Consider the following 22,136-nt stretch of genomic DNA (forward strand, 5'->3'; position numbering starts at 1 on the left):
CCCCCCTTTTATGTGGTGGCAATAGATTTGTCCTTGAGGGATTTGTTAGTGTCAAAGGCTCCCAAAGTTTCTTTCTCCAGACCTAAAACTATTTACCTATGAATAGATTAAAAAAAAAAAAAACAAAAACCCTCAAGGCTAGCAATGAATTTATATGGTTACTGTTTTAGCCGTTGAGATGAATACAAAGGTGACAATATGACATGGGGGTTGGGTTGGGAGAAGCACACGTTTGGAGCTCAATGCTGTAGATGTGGGCCTATCTTGTCTCTGTCCCTCATAGCTGTGATCAGCTTGCTTAGCCCTGATCCTCTTGTCCCTCCCCTGTGAAGCACAACACTTTGTCCCAAGGCCTTTTAACTCTCTGTTCACTTAGTAGGTCTCCCCAAGAGACTGTGCAACCTTACAGAATGAATTCTCCTTTTTTCTTGACTTTATATCCCCAGGGCCTGGCATAAAGTAGAAACTCAATAAATGTTAGTGAAATGAATGAATAAACGTTTGAATAACAAAAATACCTGCTCTGCCGACCTCTCTCAGGATTATTGGGAGGATCAAATGAGATAATGCACATGAAAGCACTTTGTAAATTGCAGAGCACTATACAAATGCAAATCATTCACAGCTTTGGTGGAAATTATTATTCAAATTATTATTATTATTTTCACTGTAAAGGAGGACAGGAAGGCGAGGGCAATGGAACCGTCCCTGATGGTGGGAGCTCAGTCTGTAGCCTGGGGCAGTGGGGCAGCATTCTCAAGCCTGTTGGAGCCCCTTTAAGTCATCCCTCCGCAGGCTGCCAGGGGTTAGATGGGCTCTATTGCAGCTGCTCGGGTGGGGCAGAAGTTGTTGGAATTCTGCCGAGAGTGGGGACTGAAGGTACAAGCACATCTTACCCTGAATAAAACGAATTAAACGCCAAGCTCTAAATGAAAACGGTTTTCTTTTCTGAGCTGCTTTTTTTTTTTTTTTTCTTTTTAATGAAGTGGGAAAAGTGGCATACTAGAATTGGGGCGGTGGAGAAAGAGGGAGAGTCGGGGCACCCCAAAACCTGGGGTTGGCGTCCCTCTTTCCAGCTGAACTCTCCTTTCCAATGCTATTATCCTGCCTCTTCAACCCTTGGCCTGCAAGAGGGAGGGCGAGCCGGTTGGGCAGCCAAGAGACGCGGAGCAAAGGCGTGATTGATAATTGGCGACTGTAATTCTATAATTCATCTCTCTGCACCGCAGTGAAATTAAAAGAGTTTAGGTTCCCAAGCATAATGATCATCAATTAAACGCCGGGGAGATTTAGTGTCCTCATTTGAATTTTGTTTTATTTATTTAAATGTGTCTTTTTTTGCGGGGAGGAGAAGGCAGCGTCGGGAGTGCGGAGCGCGCGCGAGCGAGGGCTGGGGCGGCGGACCAGGCCAGGCGTCTCGGAGGAGCGGGGTCGCGGGCTGCCCAGAGGTGGCTGCGGGGGGAGCGCGGCCCCGGGGCGGAGGGCTGTTCGAGACAGGGGATCCATCATCCTGGGCCTAATCAGTTAATACTGATAAACTGCCAGCAATAACTGCCAATTGCGCCGCCGTTTTGGAGCTGCCAGTTCATTCATTTAGGGAGTGCGACGCACGTCGGGGAAGCGCTCCGGCCGGGTCTGTCTTGCTCCAGGAGGGAGATGACGCAGCTGGTGAAGGCGGAGGGCTCGCTCAGACTTAGGCCAGCCAGAGAAAGCGACCCCTGGTCAGCTTGAGGGTGGCCGAGGGGGCTGCGGGATGAATTCGGCCTGTGCCCGGCTGGGCTGGGACAGAGGATAGGCGAGAGGCCCTCCTGGTTCTCGGGCTTAGGCTGGCTGGGAGGTGACATGCATTTTGAGGACGAGTCAGTCAGCCCTGTTGTGCACCTCCTCGCTCAGGGCCACCGAAGGAATCCTCAGGAATCAGAGGTACTTCCTGCGACCCTGCCACCCTAGCTGGGTGACCTAGTTTCCCTCCTCTGGAAAGGAGGGGGCTGGGCGAGGTGGCCTCGCAGCTTTACTAAAGGTGCCTTTCCAGGCCGCCGGCCACGGGAGGTGGGAAGGGTAACACACCCTCGCCCCGCCTTTCCACCCTGGAGTTGGGCCTGGGGCGCTCTCTGGATGCCATTTCTCCCCCTCGGCTCAGAACCCCTCCTCCCTTTTCAGGTCGCTGTCCATTTTTCTGGGTTGGTTACCGCTGCAGTTTCCCGGCATTCTCTGATTTCGACTTCTCACTTGCAATCAAGAAACTAAAAATAGAGCACAAAGGAGCTCTCCAAGGGGTGTGGGTCCGGTGGGCCGAGGACTGGAAAGTGCTCTGGTTCCCGTGGGAAGGCGGCCTCATCAGTTCTACCTGGGGAGTTGGAAATCCAATCCTGACCATTGGCAAGGGGCAGTTCAAGGGACGGAAGCCTTCCTAATCACCAAGTGGAGAGGTTGAGAAAATAGTGACACCGGGGAGAAGGGAGGGTTGGGGAGAACGAGGGTGGGGAGGCGGGCCTGGGGTCGCTTTCTGGTCGCATTTCTGGGATGAGGTCCATAGCATGCCCTGGACTGGGGGTCGTTTCCCTGGATTGAGTGAGAACTGAAATCACGGACCCCAAACCCAGAGTGAGACCAGGGATCCTTGTGTTCTAATTCATCTGCCAGGAGGGGGCGCCCTATTCTAATTTTCACAGAAACATCTTTTATGCAAACTGAGGTGCCGGGCAGGATTGTGGGGACCGGTTGTGTACTTGTCCAGTTGGGCTTGTAGAAAAACAGGACCCCCCGCAGCCAATCATATCTTTCTGAGGGCCTCAGAATGGTGTATTTTGAATTGTGAAGAATGGGTTTCTTCAAACTTGATGTGATAAGATAGGCAACTCCAAGATGGGGCTGGGATTTGGAGTGAGGGCAGAAGGCCTCTGGGCTGTCAGACTTGGAGGCATTGTGGGTAGGACTTGACCCACAGATATGAGAACATAAGGGTCTGGGCTGTCAGACAACAATCCTAAAAAACCCAGGCCACTCCCCTGCCCGGGTAGATCTCCCTAGAGTCCAGAAAGGTAAGTGGACTATGTAAATGCCTGCTGGCATTAGGCACAGAGACACCTGATTCTGGAGTCGGTGTCCTGGACTGCAGTTCTAGCTGCACCACTCTGCCTTTTTCTCTGAGCCTCAGTTTCCCTTCTTGTCTAATAATAGGATATATTGCATAAGTGATCTTGGGGAGGAGGAAGGTACTCTATAAAAGGATTATGATTATAACTTTCATCTTTCATGCATAAAAACAGGCAGCAGCCCAACCTTATCTTCTGAGGGGCAGTGCAGAGGCATGACTTTATCTCCATCTCTGCATGGTGCTGCCTCACAGGCCCCTTGCTCATACTGGGCTATCTTCAGGACCCATGATGCTTCCCCTCCTGGGGGAGGAAGGGAAATGCCTGATATTAGAATCCCAAGGCTTGCCAGGTTTTGTACCATCGATTCAAATCAAGATACTGTCTTTCAGTCTCCTCTCTGTCTTGCTGAACTCATTCCAGTTCCCTTACCAAGCCGATTTCTATTGAGAGAATCAGTCCTTGAAAATGTGGTGATTTCCCCAGTGAGGGAGGGGTGTAAGGAGCCAGGCAGGCTCTGCTGTGATGGCCACCTGCACTACCTGGTGAGTCCATCCTGGCTCTTCTCAGCCTCATCTGCAAGTTTCTAGAAGAAGGGCCATCTCTTACCCCCATCTCTTTAGGAAGGATGTAGACTTTCTGATTAATGGGAGGAGAGATGAAGATGACCCCAGGACACCCAAATCCTGTTTTTGTTCTGTGCCCGGGTACCCCACCTTAACTGGATTGGTGTCCAGGGCTGCTCTGCATCTCTTAGGACTGCCTCTGTCCCTTTGGGCAGATCAGCAGCTGTATTTGGGATGAGGAGCTCTAAGGGGCCAGGATACTATAATTTTCTGTGTGGAATCCATCAGAACATTGAGCCCAAGTGGGCAGGAAGCCCAACAAAGGCTTTTTAAAATTACCACGTGCTGTCCTTTTCTCTGATTACAAAAGTAATACATATTCATGGTCAAAAATTGGGAAAATACAGAAAAGCACAAAGAAAAAAATTCATCCATATTCCACTACCCAGAAGCAACTACTATTAATATTTGAGGTATATCACCTTCCTGTCCTTCCCTTTCTCACTGTCTCTTTGTCTCTGTTGTTTAATAGGAGTTTCACGCTATAATACTGTTTTCTCGAGTACTTGGTAACAGTGTATCAGGAGCATTTCCCCACACAACAAAAGCCGTTTGATGAGTGTGGCCAGGTGTTTGGTGTGGGAAATGCCGGATGGCTGGCTCTCGGAGGAGATCTCAGCGCTGACAGATCTGACTCTCTCAGTGGACGTGGAGCATGGTAAGAGCCACTGGCTGGAGGGGCAGCCCTCCAGGCAGGGCAGAGTGAAACCCCCTTTCCCAGGATATTGTGAGAGCCATAAAAGCAGATCTTGCCACATCACTGAAGGCCCTGTCACTGCATATTGTCTTGCTGTGTGGGCTTTTGTCCTGGCCACTACAGGCCACTTGGAGGTAGGCAGAGGGACAAGTGCCAATCACCGGTATGCTGCAACCACATAACACTAGAAACTAAATTAGAACTAATACCAGAAATGTAAAGGGCTGTGCCATCTGTCACTTGGGGTGAAAACCCTTTCTCCCAACGGCACATGCTTGAGTAAATGACAGCAATGTGGATGAGTCGGAGTCCACCCTAAATCGGAACTTGAGTTTTAGTTAAAGATATGCAGACCTAGGGCCCTCAGCCTTTCCAAATGCTGAACAAATAATTACAGGATCTTGGCTGGAAGACTGTGCCCCACCCATTGCTCATCTTGTCAACACAGCACACTACATTCACCTTTCTTAATACTTTTGATTGGGTCATCTGACTCCTGGCTCCACAGATGTTGACCTCTGCCTTCCTGGCCTTTTTTTCCTCTCTTCAAACTCAGTTCAAGATGCTCTTCCTTCAATAATGACAAAAAGCAAATAATCAGATGAGAAAATGGACAAAGGACATAAAGAGAAATTTCTTTAAAGATGAGGTACCAGTAGCCAACAAGCATATGAAAAGATGTTTAATACTACTAATCATTCCAGAAATACAAACCACAGTGAGATTGAATTAGGATGCAATAAAGGAAAGAAAGAATGATGGAGAGAGGAACAAGTATTAGCAAGGATAAGGATGTAGAAAAATTGGAAATCTGGTGCACTATGGGTGGGAAAGGAAAATGACAGAGCCTATGTAGAAAAAAGTATGATAGTTTTTCAAAAAATTAAAAATAGATTTACCATATAAACCAGCAATTCTACTTCTGGGTATATGTATCCAAAGATCTTGAAGAAATATTTGCACATTCATGATTATAGCAGTCGTATTCACTGTAGCCAGAAGTGGAAGCAACCCCAGGTCCACTGATTTAGGAATGAATTAACAGAAGATGGTCATGCATAGAGTGGGATGTTATTCAGAAGAAAGGAATTCATGTCACGGGCTACAACAGGGTCAAAATTTAGGGCATTATCCTAAGTGAAATAAGCCAGTCAGGAAAAGACAAATATTGTATGATTCACTTGCATGAGGTGTCCAGAGTAGTCAAACTCACAGAAACAGAAAGTAGAATGGGGTTTGCCGGGCTGCAGGAGGAAGGGAGGTGGAGAGTTGTTTACTAGGTATAGCATCTCAGAGTTCAAGATTAAAAATTTCCAGAGATCAGTTGCTCAACAATGAGAATGTCCTTAATGCTTCTGAGATGTACGCTTAAAAATGGTTAAGATAAATAAACAACAACGAAAAAATAAAGGTATAAAAATGGTTAAGATGGTAAGTTTTACGTTATATATTCTTCTTTTTTTAAAATTTATGTATTCTTTGGTACAGTTTTACACAGAAGATACTCCTCCTGCCCTCTCTGGCCAACCCAGCAAGGAAAGACCACCCCTTTTCCAGAGCCCCTTAAAGTGCTTACCCTTCCTGCAATTGGTTCTTCCACTGAATGGTCACTTCTTCATATGATCATATTTGTACTGCCTTTTGGATAAGTTCTTGAAGGTAGAGATGACATCTTTACCTCTCTATCCACCCCCCGCCCCATGACACTTAACACAGAGTCTTGAACACAATAGTAGTTCAATTAGTATTTGTTGATGGACTGAACTGTCGTTCCCATGATGTATTTTGGACTGTGAACTGCAGGGTGTCAGAGAAGAGAGCAAATACAGAGGCAAAGGGTAGGAGAGAGTGAGCCTGGGCGTATTTCCCACACATTCTCTGTGAGTTTAGGCAGCTGCTTTCTACTTATGGTTAAACTTACACATACACACTCTTTTTTTATGTGCGCACACAACACACAATCTGATAGGGAGAGACTGGAGATTCTAATCTTGAGTTAGGTTAGATATAAGAAAATGGTGTTATGGACTCTCTTGGAGGTTTTTGACTGAAGAAATGTTGGAAGACATTAACCTGAACCACCTAGGACATGTACCTAATTTTACTTTTCTTTAGAATTCCTGGAGAAATGGATCTGCAACTCTCCTCAGGAACACAGATCTGTGTCTTACAACTCTTCTGCCGGGGAAAGTCTTTCCCTGACCTCTCACCTCCATCCCTCCTGCCGCCATGTAAACTTCTTCTCTGCTGAAATAGAGAACATTCTCTTGCCACCTTATCCCTTGTAGGCTCTTTTAAAAATTGGACTTTAACAGAATAAAGATCCCTCACATTAGGTCTCTGTGATTTTCTCTTTGGAGGGTGGTTCCTCTGCTAAATTAATTGTCTGGTTCTCTTGAAAAGCAATCTTTTCCCCCAGTTCATGTTCCGTTTTTGACCTAACATGGCCATTCTTGGCCTTTGAATGGGATTTGCTTCTAGTCGGGAATTAAATTTCCATAGCAACGCTGGCAGCCATCTTACGAGTCCTCTCCCCCAGCCCTGTTCAGCGGTCTGCCGGCCTTCTCCACCCTGCCCACACAGACGGGCGGGCGGCCTGCCTGGTTATAAGCCACGTGCATATTTATTCTCACTTAAGTCAGGGGAGACAACAGCACGGCAACTCATATACTATCAGGATAAACAACAACAACAAAATACACAAAGGCACCTACTTGCTCTCAGTTCCTGGGGGCCCTGGCTCCCGGGGAGACATTGCTGTTTACTTTCCAGCTTCACAGAATTTTTTTTAAAAACTGGGGTTGGAGGTTTTCATCTCATTTCTAAATCACCCAGGCCTCTTTCTCTTAGTGGGGCACCCTGCTAAGCTAGAAGCGGGAGAAAGGACTGAATCCTAGCTTTGGGGATTTGTCTGTTTATTTAAAGTTTATTCTTTATGGCCATTTTAAGTCAGCCATGAGAAGTGTGAGGTGTTTTCCCCTCTTTCTTTTTCCTTTTTTGAATATACAGCTCAGCTTTCTATCAGTAGCTCTGAAAGGGTCTTTGTTGTCTATAGAATCAAGACCAAACTCTCCAACCCTGCATTCAAGGTCCTTGAGTTGCTGGCCTCTACCTGCCTCTAGGTCTTAACTCACTCACCCTTTCTTCAGTTCCCTCTCCTCCTGCCAAGCAGGATATCAGCCTGTTCCCAGAATGCCCCACACTTCCCGCTCTGGGCCCTGTGTCTGTGAACCTGCGACCTCCTTCCTCTTGCTCACCTGTTGGAGTCCTGCTCCTTCCTTCAGCAGGGCCTCTCAGTTGGTGTGTCCTGAGGGAGAGGACCAAACTAGTCATTGCCTTTAATGGTGGGGGCAGCCAGATGGGGCTGGGCTGTTGGGATTCCTCTGGACCAGAGTTCCCAGCTAAGGCAGCATTGTCCATTTGTCTCATTGTCCATCCCCCTGGGTGACTTTCTGTGTCATGGAAGGTTGGGACTCATTGCTTTAAGGCCCAATCCACTGCTGTCTCCTGCACAGAGCCTCCTAAGCCCTCCTGCTAGAAGTCTGTAGAAGGCTCTGTCCTTCTGTGGCCTGCTCTGTATGGCGGGTAGTCACTGTTTTTCTATCATCCTCCCTCCTTCCCCACAGGGAAGGAGGCAGCTCCTGGAGGATTTTGTTTGCGTTGAGTTATACCAAACAACATCTATAACTGTGTCTTGCTTGTAATTTGGATTCCTTAAATGCCTGTTGATTTGAAATCTAACCATAAATTGTCTTCCCAGAGTGATTCCCCTTGATACACTGCTCTTATTCCAATGACCCTGTCACTGTTCAGAATATTTCTGGAATTTCTTTTCTGGAATTACTTTCAGAGAAGCTTTATGAGCCAAAGAATGGAACTAGTCTCTTTTCTTTAGAATCAAACAGCATGTATTTAATTTTCATTTTGTTGTCGTTGTTAGTCAACAAATATTTATTGAGCCCCAGGCACAAGGTTCTTTTTAAATTTTAATATAAACTACTTGTCTACCTTATTGGCAAGATTTGGCTCCAAATAAGTTTGGTCATTTTCCAGAAATCAAATCTACCCTCACAACATTAAAGATTTACCATCTTGTAGCAGATTCATAAGAAGAAAAGCAAGGAAGCTAAACCTACAAAAAAATAAAAATAAAACAAAGCAGCAACCCTCAAAGCAGTGACCACAGTGCTCGCTGGAATAAGTGAAGAGCATCCCAGAGCACCACCTTGCAAATGCTGGGGTGTCTGTCAAGACTCAGTCTCCCTAGCCTATGGCTCTCCTCATTCAGGTGTGCGTCCTTCAGAGAACTGCAAGTCATCAAGAGTGGCTTGTACTTTAAGGAGCTTATATTCTAAAAGAAGACACACAATTCCAAGGATTTTGTGAGAAATCTTCTCTAGAACTATATCAGTACCTGAGAAAAACCTCCCAACTGGTGAGGCAATATAGGGTGTGGTTAAGATTCTGCCACTTGAAGCCAATGGCTGCAGTTTGCATCCTTGCCCTGTCGCCCCCAGGCTGCCTTAAGTAGGTATTTCAAGTCTCTGGGGCTCAGTTTACTTGTCTGTTTAATGGAAGAATAGCGTGTACTTTATAGAGTTGTTGGAAAGATGAATGTTGACTCTGGCACACAGCTATTCTGATTTCAAAGGAAACACCAACAAACATTTCCTAATTATCCTTTCTTTTCCAGATATTAGATGGCTAAGGAATAACTTGCTATCTTCAAACTTTTAGAAGCTTAGATCACAGACTGAGTTTTAAGACAGTCTTTGGTTCTCCTGAAGGGAAGAAGTGGCATTTCTTGCTATATAAATGATACAGGCTGGATCTGTGAGAAGGTTCTCTGAAGATGGCTAAGCATAGGGATAGGTGACTCAAGACAGGAATCATCACGGAGAAGCTGAGTGCAGCATGGCTGTAATTTGAATCAAAGGCCCATGTGTTAAAGACTCAGTCACCTGGGGCTGGGGTTGTGGCTCAGTGGCAGAGTGGTGCCTTGCACACGTGAGGCACTGGGTTTGATCCTCAGCACCACAAAAAATAGACAAACAAATAAAGATATTGTGTCCATGTACAACTAAAAATATTTTAAAAAAACACTTACAAAAAAAAAAAAAAAAGACTCAGTCACCAGCTTGTGGTGCTATTGGGAGGTGTGAGAACCTTTAGGAGGTGGGGCTTAGGGGGAGGAAGTGAGGTCTTTGGGGCATGTCCTTAAAGAGGGTATCAGGACCTTAGCCTCTGTTTGCTTCCTCACTGCCATAAGGTGAGCAGCTTCCTCTGCCATATGTTTTCAGTACCAAATTCTGCCTCACCAACCAACCATGGACTGAAATCTCTGAAACTGAACCCCTCAAAATTATTCCTTTTTATAAGTTGATTATCTCAGGTATTTTGTCACAGAGACCAAAAGCTCTTTAACACATTCATTAAAGTAATTCTTGCTTTGTTCCAGCAGGGTAGCTGTTTAAAAGACAGGTAGGATCTTCTTCTAAGCTCTGGGATCTGATTTCTAAACCCAGCTGCTCTTCCTTGCCTTGGCATTGGGCTCTGTTGCCTGCTGGTCCAAGCTTGACTTCTCTAGAAAGCTTTCCCAGAGGGACATGATTCTCCCATGGATGTAGTTACTTTCTAAATCAGGCGCTGTTGAAGATACTTGCCCCAGATGGACTCATTGAATCCTAGGAGGCAGGTGCTCTAATGGTCGTCTCATGGGTAAGAAACAAAGTCCCAGAGACGTGAACAAACTGACTAGGGTCATCTGGTGGTTAATGGCAGAGCTGTGACTGGAGTCCAGGGAGTCTGGCCGCAGAGCTCACTATCTGAGACTATCCTAACATCCCAGGCCTTGATGCCACCCACTTTAAAAATTAATTACTGATATCACATTTATTATTTGTCCTCCTCACACCAATATTTAGGTTCTAGGAAGGCAAGAATATTTGCCTTTTAAAAACATTAACTGTTGAATCCCAAGTACCTAGAACAGTAGAAGGAGTTAAGAAATGCTTAATTAATATTTGTTTGAATAAATAAAATTAATATATTACTTTTTAAAACCTTTCCTCTCTCTCTTTCTCTTACTTTCATACATTGCTTTCTAGGAGTTCTGATCTGTGTGTCCCTGAGCTTTCTGATGGTCCTATGTTGTACAGGTGGGTTTCAATTTGTATTAATCAATATACTAACTCTTTTTCCAGGGAAAAGCATATTAGCAGTGTGAAGGCTGTTTTCTATGGGTGCTTTATTCAAAGATGATCAGAAACCTTGAACAGGGACTGGTCCTGGGGTTGTCATCGTAAATAAGGCCTGCAGACAAGATCTTTTTGTTAATTTTTTTTTAAAGTTGAATATCTGTTGATGAGGATGTACTCTTTTCTTTGTCACCGTCTCCTCCCCTCCCTTCATTGTTCATTCATCCATTTTCCCTCCTAGCTCCTAAATGGAGCTATCTGGTTCTAATCCAACCCCATCATATTACGGTTGAGGAAATTGAGACCTGGAGGGGAGGTAGTGACCTTCCCATAGTTGCATAGCTGGAAGAGCCTGGATTGAAGTTCTGATCTGTCCCCCAGTCCAGAGTATCTTCTCCTACACCATGTCCTCTGGGCATGAATGCCTTGTTTGAATAGGAGTGGAGATGGGGGAGGTGAATTTGGGGTGAAGGGATGGAGGAGAGGAGTTGAATGGAGACAAACACCTCTCCTTGTTCTCTGCTGCCACAGAGCCATGGTGCTCATTGGTAACTCCTTCAAATGATGGCATTTTCAGCAAATGGGAGGGGAGCAGGTCTCTTACTCCCCCCCACCGCCCCTATTGTAATTAGTTGTCAAAAAATTTTAGATGGAAGGGGGAATGCTCAGGTCCTGATGAGATGATACAGCAAAGATTTCATTTCATCTTGAATTTGACATTAAACTTTAATAGTCTCAAGGACAAGAAGCCAAGAGATATCAGATGTAATGAGATAAAGCAAAGTTTCTCTGACAGCAAATTTGATCACAAATGGGCTCCAAGATTGCTTCTTTGATATAAATGAAACATAATTCATCTTCTAGCACCCCGAATGGGCTTTCAGGCTGGGGACGAAGCTGGCATCTCTCTTGCCTGGTGCTGACAAGTGGCAGCACAGGGAGGAGGTGGAGGCTTGGCTGGACCCTGCCGGGCCGTCAGCTGCTCTGTCTGAGAGGAGATGGACCAAGCAGCGCAGGAGCAGGAAAAAATCCGGGGTGTAGCCGGCGGCCAAGAGACCGCTTCTGCTCTGAGCCAAATTCAGATCAGTGTGGTGCTAATGCAGGGGTGGCGTGAAGAGCGCTAGCCTCCCCAACTCCATCAGCTCCCCATGTATTTTCTTCATCTTGCATAAATGACCACTTTAATGCCTTCAGGGCTGCTTGCTGTCTTTCAGCAAGATTGCTGCCCTCATCTCTCTCTTCCAGGAATTCAGCTGGTACTGCTGGTTGGCTGCCTTGGGACCTAAGGGCAGGGCCACTGCTGTAGACTTTTGATGGCCTCTTGGCCTGCAGCCTTTGTGCCCTCTGATCCTTCCTCCTCCTCAGGTCACAAACCTGTAGATACCTTAGGACAGATGCCTTCACCTGATGCCTCAAGCCCTTTCCAGCCCAGAGCCTTCCTTGCCCCTTCCTCCTGAGCATCCCTGGCTTCAGCGAGGGGGAGAATGACCCTATGCCCCCTCTGTGTTTTTGTTCCCTCCTCATCATGGTCGAACGTTACAGTCCTTCCATCTTTAATGTCACATTTTCTGAGAAGCCTTCCCTCCCCTGTTCTGCCTGAAGCCAGCTCCCTTCCTCAGGGTTCCCGACTCTCTTTATGACTGAAAGGGTTTTTATGTCTGTCTGTCTTTCCCGACTTAGTACTACTCTTGCGTATATCTGACTCCTTTTCCAGATCATGAGCTCCTCAGGCCCTGTCTTGTTGATCTTTGAGTCTCCCTGGGAGTGTCACAGAGCCTATAATGGGACAGATACCCAGTGAGGATGTATCAGATGAAATTAAAACCTGACCCATGGCTTGGTCCTCTGGGATGGGCATACCAGGCTGTTTAACAGAGGGCGTCCCCTGGGGTTAAGAGAACAGAATGCAGGTACATTTACCTCTCTGGCCAGGTGGAACAAATATACCAGATATAATAGTTCAGACTAAATAACTTTGTCCAAATTTTCCTTGATTGAGAGTTTGGGACTGCAAAACTTCAAACAAAAGATCTACTGGTGTCATCTTCTCCTTCTTGGGTGGAGAATGAGGGCTTTGGTGAGAGCATCTTCACCTTTCTGAAGACAGCTTGAATACCCTAGGGGGGCAGAGTTTTCCTCCAGGAGAGAGAGTTAAGTTTAGCGTTACTTGGGCTAAATAAAGATGGGATAAGAGATTTGTGGTAGAGTCTGCATGAGGAATAGGCTAAATCAAAGCCTGAAGGCAAAAATCAGGGAAGCAAGGACAGGTGAACCAATTCAAGGAGAAGCTGAGACTAAGAGCTCTGGGTCCAATCAGAAATGTGGATTTAGCCCAAATGTCCACCAGCAGATAAAAGGAAACAGATTATAGTACATGCAAGGGCTCATTCATGTATGTGCACACACATACACATATTGGAACTTTATTCAGGCATAAAAAGAAATGGCATGTTCACATGCTGCAATTCACATGCTGCAATGTGAATGTGCCTTGGAAATATTATGCTACATGAGGAAGCCCAACAGTTCATAATATTGTATGATTACCTTTGTATGGAATGTCCAGAATAGGTAAGCCTGTGAAGACAGAAAGTAAATTTGTGGTTTCCAGGGGCTGGAGGAGGAAGGTATGGCAGGAGCGGGGTGCTTAATGGATATGGAGTTTCCTTTTGGGGTGATGAAAATATTTTGGAACTAGACAAAAGTGGTGGCTGCAGGATGTTGTGAATGCACTAAATTCCACTTTTTCATTTAAAATGATTAATTTTATGAAATTTATGTGAATTTCACTATAATAAAAAATAAAAACAAATAAGAAAAGGAATGTAGGGCAATTCGAGGGCACCTGGGTGTACTAGATAACTTTCTTGTCATCCTGAGCTCCTAGGAAGTTGCCCACACAAATATGTGAGTATCAACCAGGGCTGCCACTCTGCACATTTCCAGGTACCATTGTCATGATGGTCTATGTGGATGGGACATGGTGGGACTACATCCCAGAGATTGCAGAAGTGCTCAGCCAGGCTCCTTGTCCCGTGCATAGTTCATGATGTGATTCATTTCTCTCCCTATAGCTGCTAACCAAGGGGACTAATGAGTGCTAATCGAGACCTGGTGGGTGGAAAGAGGGTTTACCTTTCTGTGGCATCAGTTTCAAACCAGCTATCCTTGTGGTCTCCCAATGCAGTGGTCATTGCCAGCCATCACGAGACACAGTGGTCAAGGCAAGAGGAAAAGACCCCCGGGTGATGATAGAAGTGACCCAAAGTCATTATTTTAATGGAGTGATTGGCTGTGTTTCCAAATCTCCTTATTGATGTCATCAGAGTTAATTTGATCACAAACTCTCCCTCTTTGCTGTCTCTCTTCTCTCTCATCACAAATGACTTTCCTATGGATATGTTACTCTTGGGGATGACAAGCTTCCATATGGTGGGATCTTTGAGGCAATGAGGGCTCCTGATCACTAGAGCTGGCTGCAGAGGCCTCCTCCTTTTCCTGCTTGTCAGGTGCTGGAGTTGGAAAGAATCCTAAATGGCCTTTAACTTTTGTAGGTAATGTTTCCCCAGAGAACAAAGAAATTCTGTATCAGATTTTGTTAAAACAAAATTTAGGTATAATAGCTTTGAAGAATTTTGCTTTGTTTCTTAAGAGAATTCCTAAGCCCCGTGGAATTCTCTATGCTGGTACTAGTCTCCGCTTCTTGCTCAGTCTAGGCCCCACAGACCAAAAGCTAGTGAGGCAATTTCCAAAGGCTGTGGGTTAACCTGCATCCTGTGGAGGGGTAGAGGTAGGTATCCATGGGCATCAGAGACCTTGGATACTCTGTCAGTGGCCTGACCTCAGAGGGAAGAATTTGCTAGAATGAGGATGACTTTATACAGCTATTGTCTTATAGGGAGGCCCCAGCAGTTCTTGTCACTGTTTCCCCAGATCTGGCTTCACTGATGCTCCAAAGCACAAGGGGAGCTTTCTGGATTTGGGAAAACTCCTACATGCCCTACAAATGCAGCCTTCTTGGGTAGCCTGAGAACCCTGCCAACACGTTGCCTTTCTGGACTGGCCCCATGGAAGGCCCTGGTATATGTGCTGATTGACAGTTGGGCTTCAGTAGGGTGGAAGTTAAGGAATGCTTGGAAGCTAAAAAATAGCACCCTGTTTAACCTTTTGGCTCCTGTGCTGTTGCTGCTTGCCTTTTTTTGATGGCCCTGAAAATATGATTCATTCTGGGACTGTGGGATGGACACTGGTTAAGTGTACCCTTCTTCCAGGCCCCCTCTGCTTTATGCATCTGGAGGGATGCCTTAGAAATGGTCACCTCCTCTGCAGTTCTGAGGGTCTCAGAGTTGTGCATTGTGGACTTAGACTGTGTGGCAGTGTAGGATACAGGGGTGTCCAGGAGAGAGTCAGGAGCCTATTTGAGCCCTGTCTTGGCTGCTATCATCCAGCTGCATGACCTTAATCAAGTCATGTGCCTTTTATGGGTTGTTAGTCAGATAAGCCATCATAACCAAGGGCCACAAATTGGGTGGCTTAGAACAACAGAAATGTATTGTTTCACCATTCTGAACGCTGGATGTCTGAAACTGAGGTGTTGATAGGGTCATGCTCTCTCTGAAATCTGCAGGGAAGGATCCTTCCTTGCTTCTTCCAGCATTTGATAGCCCCAGGCATCCCTTGGTCTGTCACATCATAACTCCAGTCTTCCCAAGGCACTCTCTCTGTGTCCCTTTACACTGTCTTTTCTTTGTGCATGTCTGTTTCTGTTTTCAAATTTCTCCTTCCTGTAAGGACACTGGTCACACTGAATGAGCGTCCACCCTAATGACCTCATTTTAAATTTCCAAATTAGGCCACAATCTGAGATGCTGGGATTTAGGACTTCAACATATCTTTTTGAGGCCTGCACAATTCAACCTGTACATGGGCCTTGATATTTTTACCTGCAAAATGAAGGTTGAACCAGAGTTCTTTCCATCACAGACTTTCTATGAACCTGTGTCATTTGCCATAACCTAATTCCCTAAGCCCTTTTTTGCCAATGTAAAAAGAGAGAATCTGAATTCCCAAGAAGAAAAAAGGATAGGTGGTCAGATTATCATCAGCGGTTGTTAGATTATCTGAAACTCTAGGGGAATGGGTTAAAATCGTGGCATTCTGGTCCTGACCCCAGAGACTCTGATCTGAGGCGATTGGCTGGGGCCCAAGGAGCTGCAGTTTTACTTACTCCTCATATAAAAATTTGGTGGTCCTTGGACCTCGGTTTAAGAGATACTACTATACCTTGATCCATAGATCCAGGTACTGTCCTCTCCTAAGAGGTGGGGTGCAGGATGCTAGGACAGAAGACTGAGGGTAGAACAGAGAGGGCTGTGGCCAGGGGGGCTCCCAGCATGCCTGCTGCTGGGGTCTTAGCTCAAGTCCTAGGGAAAGAATGTGACCACGTGAAGGAGAGAAAGGCAGCCCCATCATTTCTAGTCCTGTGACAACACCTTTCATTATCACTGAGAGGAGTAAGTCACGTTTCGCAGACCCAGATATCTTTTCTTAATTGGTGAGATGGGGAGGATTTATTTGTTAATTAACAGATGGAGGTGCAGGCAATAATGTGGCTTTCTTTGCTCATACCCAACAGGGGTGGGTTTCTAGAGAAACACCTAGGGGGGTACAGGAGCTGTCTGAAAAAGGGACTGGGGATAGGCTGGGATGGGTAGGTGAGTCATCCTCCAGGTGGGGCCCTTTAGGACCAGACCTGTCCCCAAGGTGGATTCCATATTCTTAACAGGAAATGAGTGCCTTTTCCCCAAGGAGTTGGCAAATTTGCTTGGTCAGGTGAAAAACCAAAGGTATTATTTATTAAAAGCTTGACCCATCCTTCCTTCCTTCCTTCCATTATCTTTTTTCCTTTCTTCCACAGAACTGGCATGTCTGCCATGTGCCTGGCATGCACAGGGTCCTGGGGAACCAGCTCTTGCTCTGGGGGCTCGTTCAGTTTCTTCCATACAGTGGGGTGACCATGAAAGTGCTGCTTTTCACCCTATTCCTCTATGCTTGGTTTGAAGGGAAAGAGAGTTCATGACCAGGGGAGGCTGAGCAGCAGCTGAGCAGCAGCTGAGCAGCGAGGCAGATGCAGCCTCCTAGGACACACCCTGCTGGGGCAGTGTGGCACCCCCAGTGCAGTGCAGTGTAACTGGAAGACTTTCCCTTGAGGAGCTCACTCGGGGCAGGAGCCAGGGTTGCTGGTACCAAGGGGTGTTTATAGCACCCACCTGCAACATGGGCTCTCCCGAGGCAGGCCTCACCCTGGGGTCATGCCTCGTAATTCTTGAGGTTGGTACCAGGCTTCTAAAGTGACCTCCTCTCTGATGGAAGTTATGGATCCCTTTGATCCATAGCTCAGATCCTCTTTAAGACTCTGGCCAGTAGATGACCATGTCTGGCTGAATGTTAGTTATTAGTCCATATGAAGGCATTTTATAAATTTAAAGTGTGTGTTGGTTTTCCTATTCCATTGTGCTTCAGCACATTTAATTCTCATAACAAGCCTGGGGGTAGGAACTATCCTCACCATTTCACAGTAGAGAACATGGGAGTCTGAGGAGATGAAGGTGTTCCAGCTGCTGAGGTGCAGAGCCAGGGCCTGATTCTGGAGCTGGTGCTGGTGGCCACCTCCACACTTCTCTCAGTATGATGTAGGTTTGTGACAGCCAGATCCATGTCTATATCTGTATCCCCTGTATCCAAATCTAATTTCTGTTTGCCTATTACCTATCTATCATATATTATCTATTATCTATCATCTATATATCCATCATCTATCACCAATTATCTATTTATCTATCATCTATCTATTATCTATCATCTATCACCTATCTTCTATCATCTATCACCTATTATCTATCATCTATCTGTAATCTTTTTATCTGTTATCTATAATCTATAATCTATTATCTATCATCTACCATGTATTATCTAACATCTATTATCTACCTATCATCTATCTATTATTGACCATCTATCATCTGTCTACCATCTATCTATATATCTAGCATCTATCCCCTATTATCTATTATTTATCTATCATCTATTTATTATCTATTATCTATCATCTATCTACCATCTATTAACTATTTATCTATTATCAATCTATCATCTCTTATCCATCTACCATCTACCTGTCTATTGTCTATCATCCATCTATACATAATACTTGCACCTATTTGAGTGTAAAGGACACGGTTCTGGCTCATGGTCAAATACACTGGAGTGGATGCCAGATCCCCCCTAACATGGCTGCTTGTCCTTTCCACTCTCCCTTACTGTTTGTCCTTTCCTGAATTTTGAGGGGCCCATTGATAGCATTTTCAGGTAGGTCGAATGAAGAATAACAACATCCAGAAACAAAGCAGTTGTAGGCAGGGAGCAGAGCAGCCGGAGCAGACTGCCTGTGTGTGCACCCCGGGCAGGTTACTGCACCTCTGCAGGCCCGTTTCTTTCTGCATTAACTGGAGTTAGTAGCAGCGCTGAGTCTTACGGTTATTATGGGGAGTAGTTAATTAATGCATGTGAAGAGCCTATCACAGCTGTGGCCAGAGGATGCAATGAGTAAATGCTGCTGCTGAGGGTGTTGAAGAAGGAGAAGGAGAAAGAGAAGGAGCAAGAAGATGAAGAAAGAAAGGAGGAGGAGGAAGAAGAGGAGAAGGAAGAAGAGGAGAACAAGTAGGAGGAGGAAGAGGAGGAGAGGAGAAGGCTTGCTGTATTGCCTCTTGTGAATGTCCTCCTCGTCACCAACTTTGGGGAAAATGTGTTCATGCCTCTGGCCTAGAAGAGGCTGCCTGACAGTTGTGGAGGAATCATCCCTTAGGAGTACATCCAAAGTCTTCGCCTTGTGAAAAATTGTCTCCTCTGTGCTGCAAACACACCAGACACACTCCCGCCTCAGGCCCATTTCCTGGGTTTGGAATGCTCTCCTCATAGAGAGCCTCATGGCTCACTTCTTCACTCCTTGGACTTACCTTTCTAATGTTCTTGTCTCTGTGAGGTTGAACCTAACTACTTCAAATTGCACACCTTTCCCTATCCACTTATTCTCTGTTTTCCCCTTAAAATACTCACCTTCTAATGAGATATAGTTGTCTAACTTACTCTTTTATCTGTTTTTCCAGTTAGAAAGTAAACTCCATGAAGGCAGGAGATTTTTATCTGTTTTAACTAACAGTGTTTAGTCCCAGTGCTTAGACCATTGTCTGGCACAAAGTAGGAGCTCAATGAACATTTGTTGATGGATAAATAAGAGCTTCATATGTGCCATTTTACTTAAAGCTTACAACCAACCTATGAGATACATATTATTATTATCCCCACATTGCAGACAGAGATTAAGCAACTTTTCCAAAGCACACAGCTCAATAGTGGTGGAGCTGGTTTTAAAAACTAATATCACTTTAAAGCCTATGCCAGCATTAATTATACTGTATTGCTTTATCCAGCCATCTTTACATCATCCATCCATCCATCCATCCATCCATCCATCATTCCATTGTCTACCCATCCACTTTCCCAGTCTCTCTCTACCTCCCTGAAAAGATCTACTTTGGTTGGGTTCCATATGGGGTCTGTGGATCCAGAAAAAAAGCAACACATAATAGAAAGATCATTGCCTTCAAGGAGCACACAGCGGGGCAGGCCCCTAAGGCGCTATGTTCAGTTTTGTAGAAAAGCTGGTTTGTTCTAAACACGACTAAGCTGGAAAATTGGGAATGATTTTCTCTGAGTTCTAACTTCTAATAATATTAATCTATTTTCAACTTGTCCAAGTACCATAATGTACACAGACTACATAGGAAGGAAGGTCTTGTTTGAATACTTATTTCCTTTTACTTTATTTTGGGTACTGGGGATTGAACCCAAGGGTGCTTTACCACTGAGCTATAACCATGACCCTTCTAACTTATTTGTTTACTTTTAATTTTGAGACAAGGACTTGCCAAGTTGCTGAGAGCTTTGCTCAGTTGCTGAGGCTGGTCTTGAACTTGTGATCCTCTTGCCTCAGCCTGCCGAGTCCCTAGGATTACAGATGTGCACCCAACTCATATGAATATTTTATTCATTGCTTGACACTGTGTCCAAAAACTTCTGGTAGAAATGATAGGAGGTAGTAAATTCTCAAAACTGAAATGACACATCTGGGGGTGTATCTCGGTGGTAAAATGTTTGTTATGTGCAAGGCCCTGAGTTCAACCCCCAGTACCACACACATGTGCATGCCCACATATACACACATTCAAAGGAACTGGAGATGATGATTATTATATTGCTGCTTCAGCAAGATAGTCCTGAAAATCAAATTATTCTTTTATTTATGTGCAATCCCTGAGGCTAAAAAGTGAGTTTCGAAAAGTCTTGATCAGTGAAGTGTCTATATGAAGGGATAATTGAACCTGGTTGCTTGGTATAAGATGCAAATTTTGTAAAAATATTTTCCTGCAAGTGAAATGTAAACGCAATTTCATTCATTAATAATCTCATCATTATTTTGAGGAACAATAGTCGGCATTTGCTGAGCATCACCACCGTAGCAGACCTGGGCTGGTGCTCTCCGTGTATTATGAGATTTAATGATCACAACACACTCACTGGGTAGGCACCATTATTTCTAATTTGTCTAGAAGGAAACAGACTGGAAGAGATTGGTAAAAGATGTGCTTGCTCTAGCCCAGTGCCTGGGACACAGTGGGTGCTCAAGGGAAGTCCGCCTCTGGTCTCCTCTCCTTAAGAGTACACTATGGTTGTAGAAGCTTTGAACTTTCTTAGACACACCTGGAGTCCATTAGTGTTTGCTGCCTATGCCACCTCTTGGGTTAATGAGTTTTATAAGCTGACAACCAGCTGTGCAAAGCCGTAGTTCTTCCTTTCATTTGTTTTAAACTACCTATTTCAGGCTTCGAGTGGTGCCTCCGTAGATCCAGTGATTCAAGAGCTGATGAGCACATTCATGTTCATCTCTGATCGCCTTTCATCCTGCAGCCATTTATCATGCACCTGCTATGTGCCAGGCGCTGTGCTTACTCTTTGTGGATACAAAGAAATCTTCCCTGACCTTAAGGAGTTCTTACTTAAAAGACATTGATTACTGGACTTGGGAATACAGTTGTGAGAAAAATAGACTTTGGAACCAGGTGAGCAGGGACGCTATATTTAAGCACACAGGTTGTGTACTGCATGGCTCCAGGTGGTGCCATGCCTATGGAATACTTTTATACATTGAGGGGTTGTGCAGTGCACAACCTGCACATCAGCATTGGATGAACTTATGGCTGGAAGGAAGGTGTGGTAGGGGAATAGGGGTCAAAAGCAAGTGATTAATATTTTCTTTAAACTTCTGTTTCCTTAAATGTAATATGGTAATCCTCCTACCTTCCTCACAGAGTTGCCAGGTGGATTAAATGAGATCATGCATGCCGAGAGAAGATTACAGAAGCTGGCGCATGGGAGCTGTTGGGTAAACAGGAGCCTTTATCACCTTGTCTTCCCAGATTCAAGAGTGTGCTTTGCTGTGCAGTGGTCTCTAAACAGGTCTACTCTTATCTGGAGAGACTCAGGCCCTTAAGTCCTACCTGAGAACATGCATGTGGCTTTTTGAGACCTTGGAACCAGCTGATAGAAATTGTGTTCTCCAACGGCTCCTGGGAGGTTCAAAGCTGCCTCTGAGATCCCAGTGGTGAATGGCTACACAGCATGCTTCTCGTCTCTTTCTTGCAAATATCAGACAAAATAAACATTAAACTTCCTTTATTACTATAATTTTAAAATAAATATATGACATTTGTGATGTGCCACTATCTTGGAACATCCTCCTTAGATTTGGGTAATCTGTACAAATTTTGGTAAATTGACCTAAGGTGGAGGCCAGAAACCTTGCATCCTCAGCCTCCCTTGCAGCTGAGGCCTGGTTTGGGATGTGTTTGGCCTATTAGATTCATTCAGAGAGCCTTGTTAGTGGGCAGCGTGTGGAGGTGTGGGAGGACGGGGACATCAGTGTCCTGGCTGTCATGGTGGGGGTGGGGGTGGGGTTTGGTTCTTCCAAGGCAGCAGCAGCAGAACTTCTAACACTAAGTCCTGAGTGTCACAGGAGGCAAACAGGGGTGCCCTCCTACCAAGCACTGCAGGGAGATTAGGCATTAGTCCTGAAGATGTGGCTTTGGACGCTGGCTCTGAGTTGCTGGGAACTCCCCATCTCCTTTAATAAATATGGGGTTCTTTTGCCAGTCGGTGGGTTGGGCTATTCACACCTAAGAAGGCTGACTGAAACTGTACAAATGATAACATAATCATATTTATGGTATAGCTCCAAGCACCTCCATATGGCATGTGGTAAATCCACAGTGCTCCTGGAGAGAGCTCCGCCCACCCCAGCTCCTCACTGTCACAGCCCCACCACCAGTCTCTGCCTCTGTCTCCCAGGGCGGGTCATTTATCTGGTTTCCATCCATCGTATGAGGAGTCCAGGATTCCTGGGTCC

Source organism: Callospermophilus lateralis, chromosome 2 (assembly GCF_048772815.1).
Source record: "Callospermophilus lateralis isolate mCalLat2 chromosome 2, mCalLat2.hap1, whole genome shotgun sequence".
Lineage (NCBI taxonomy): Eukaryota > Metazoa > Chordata > Mammalia > Rodentia > Sciuridae > Callospermophilus > Callospermophilus lateralis.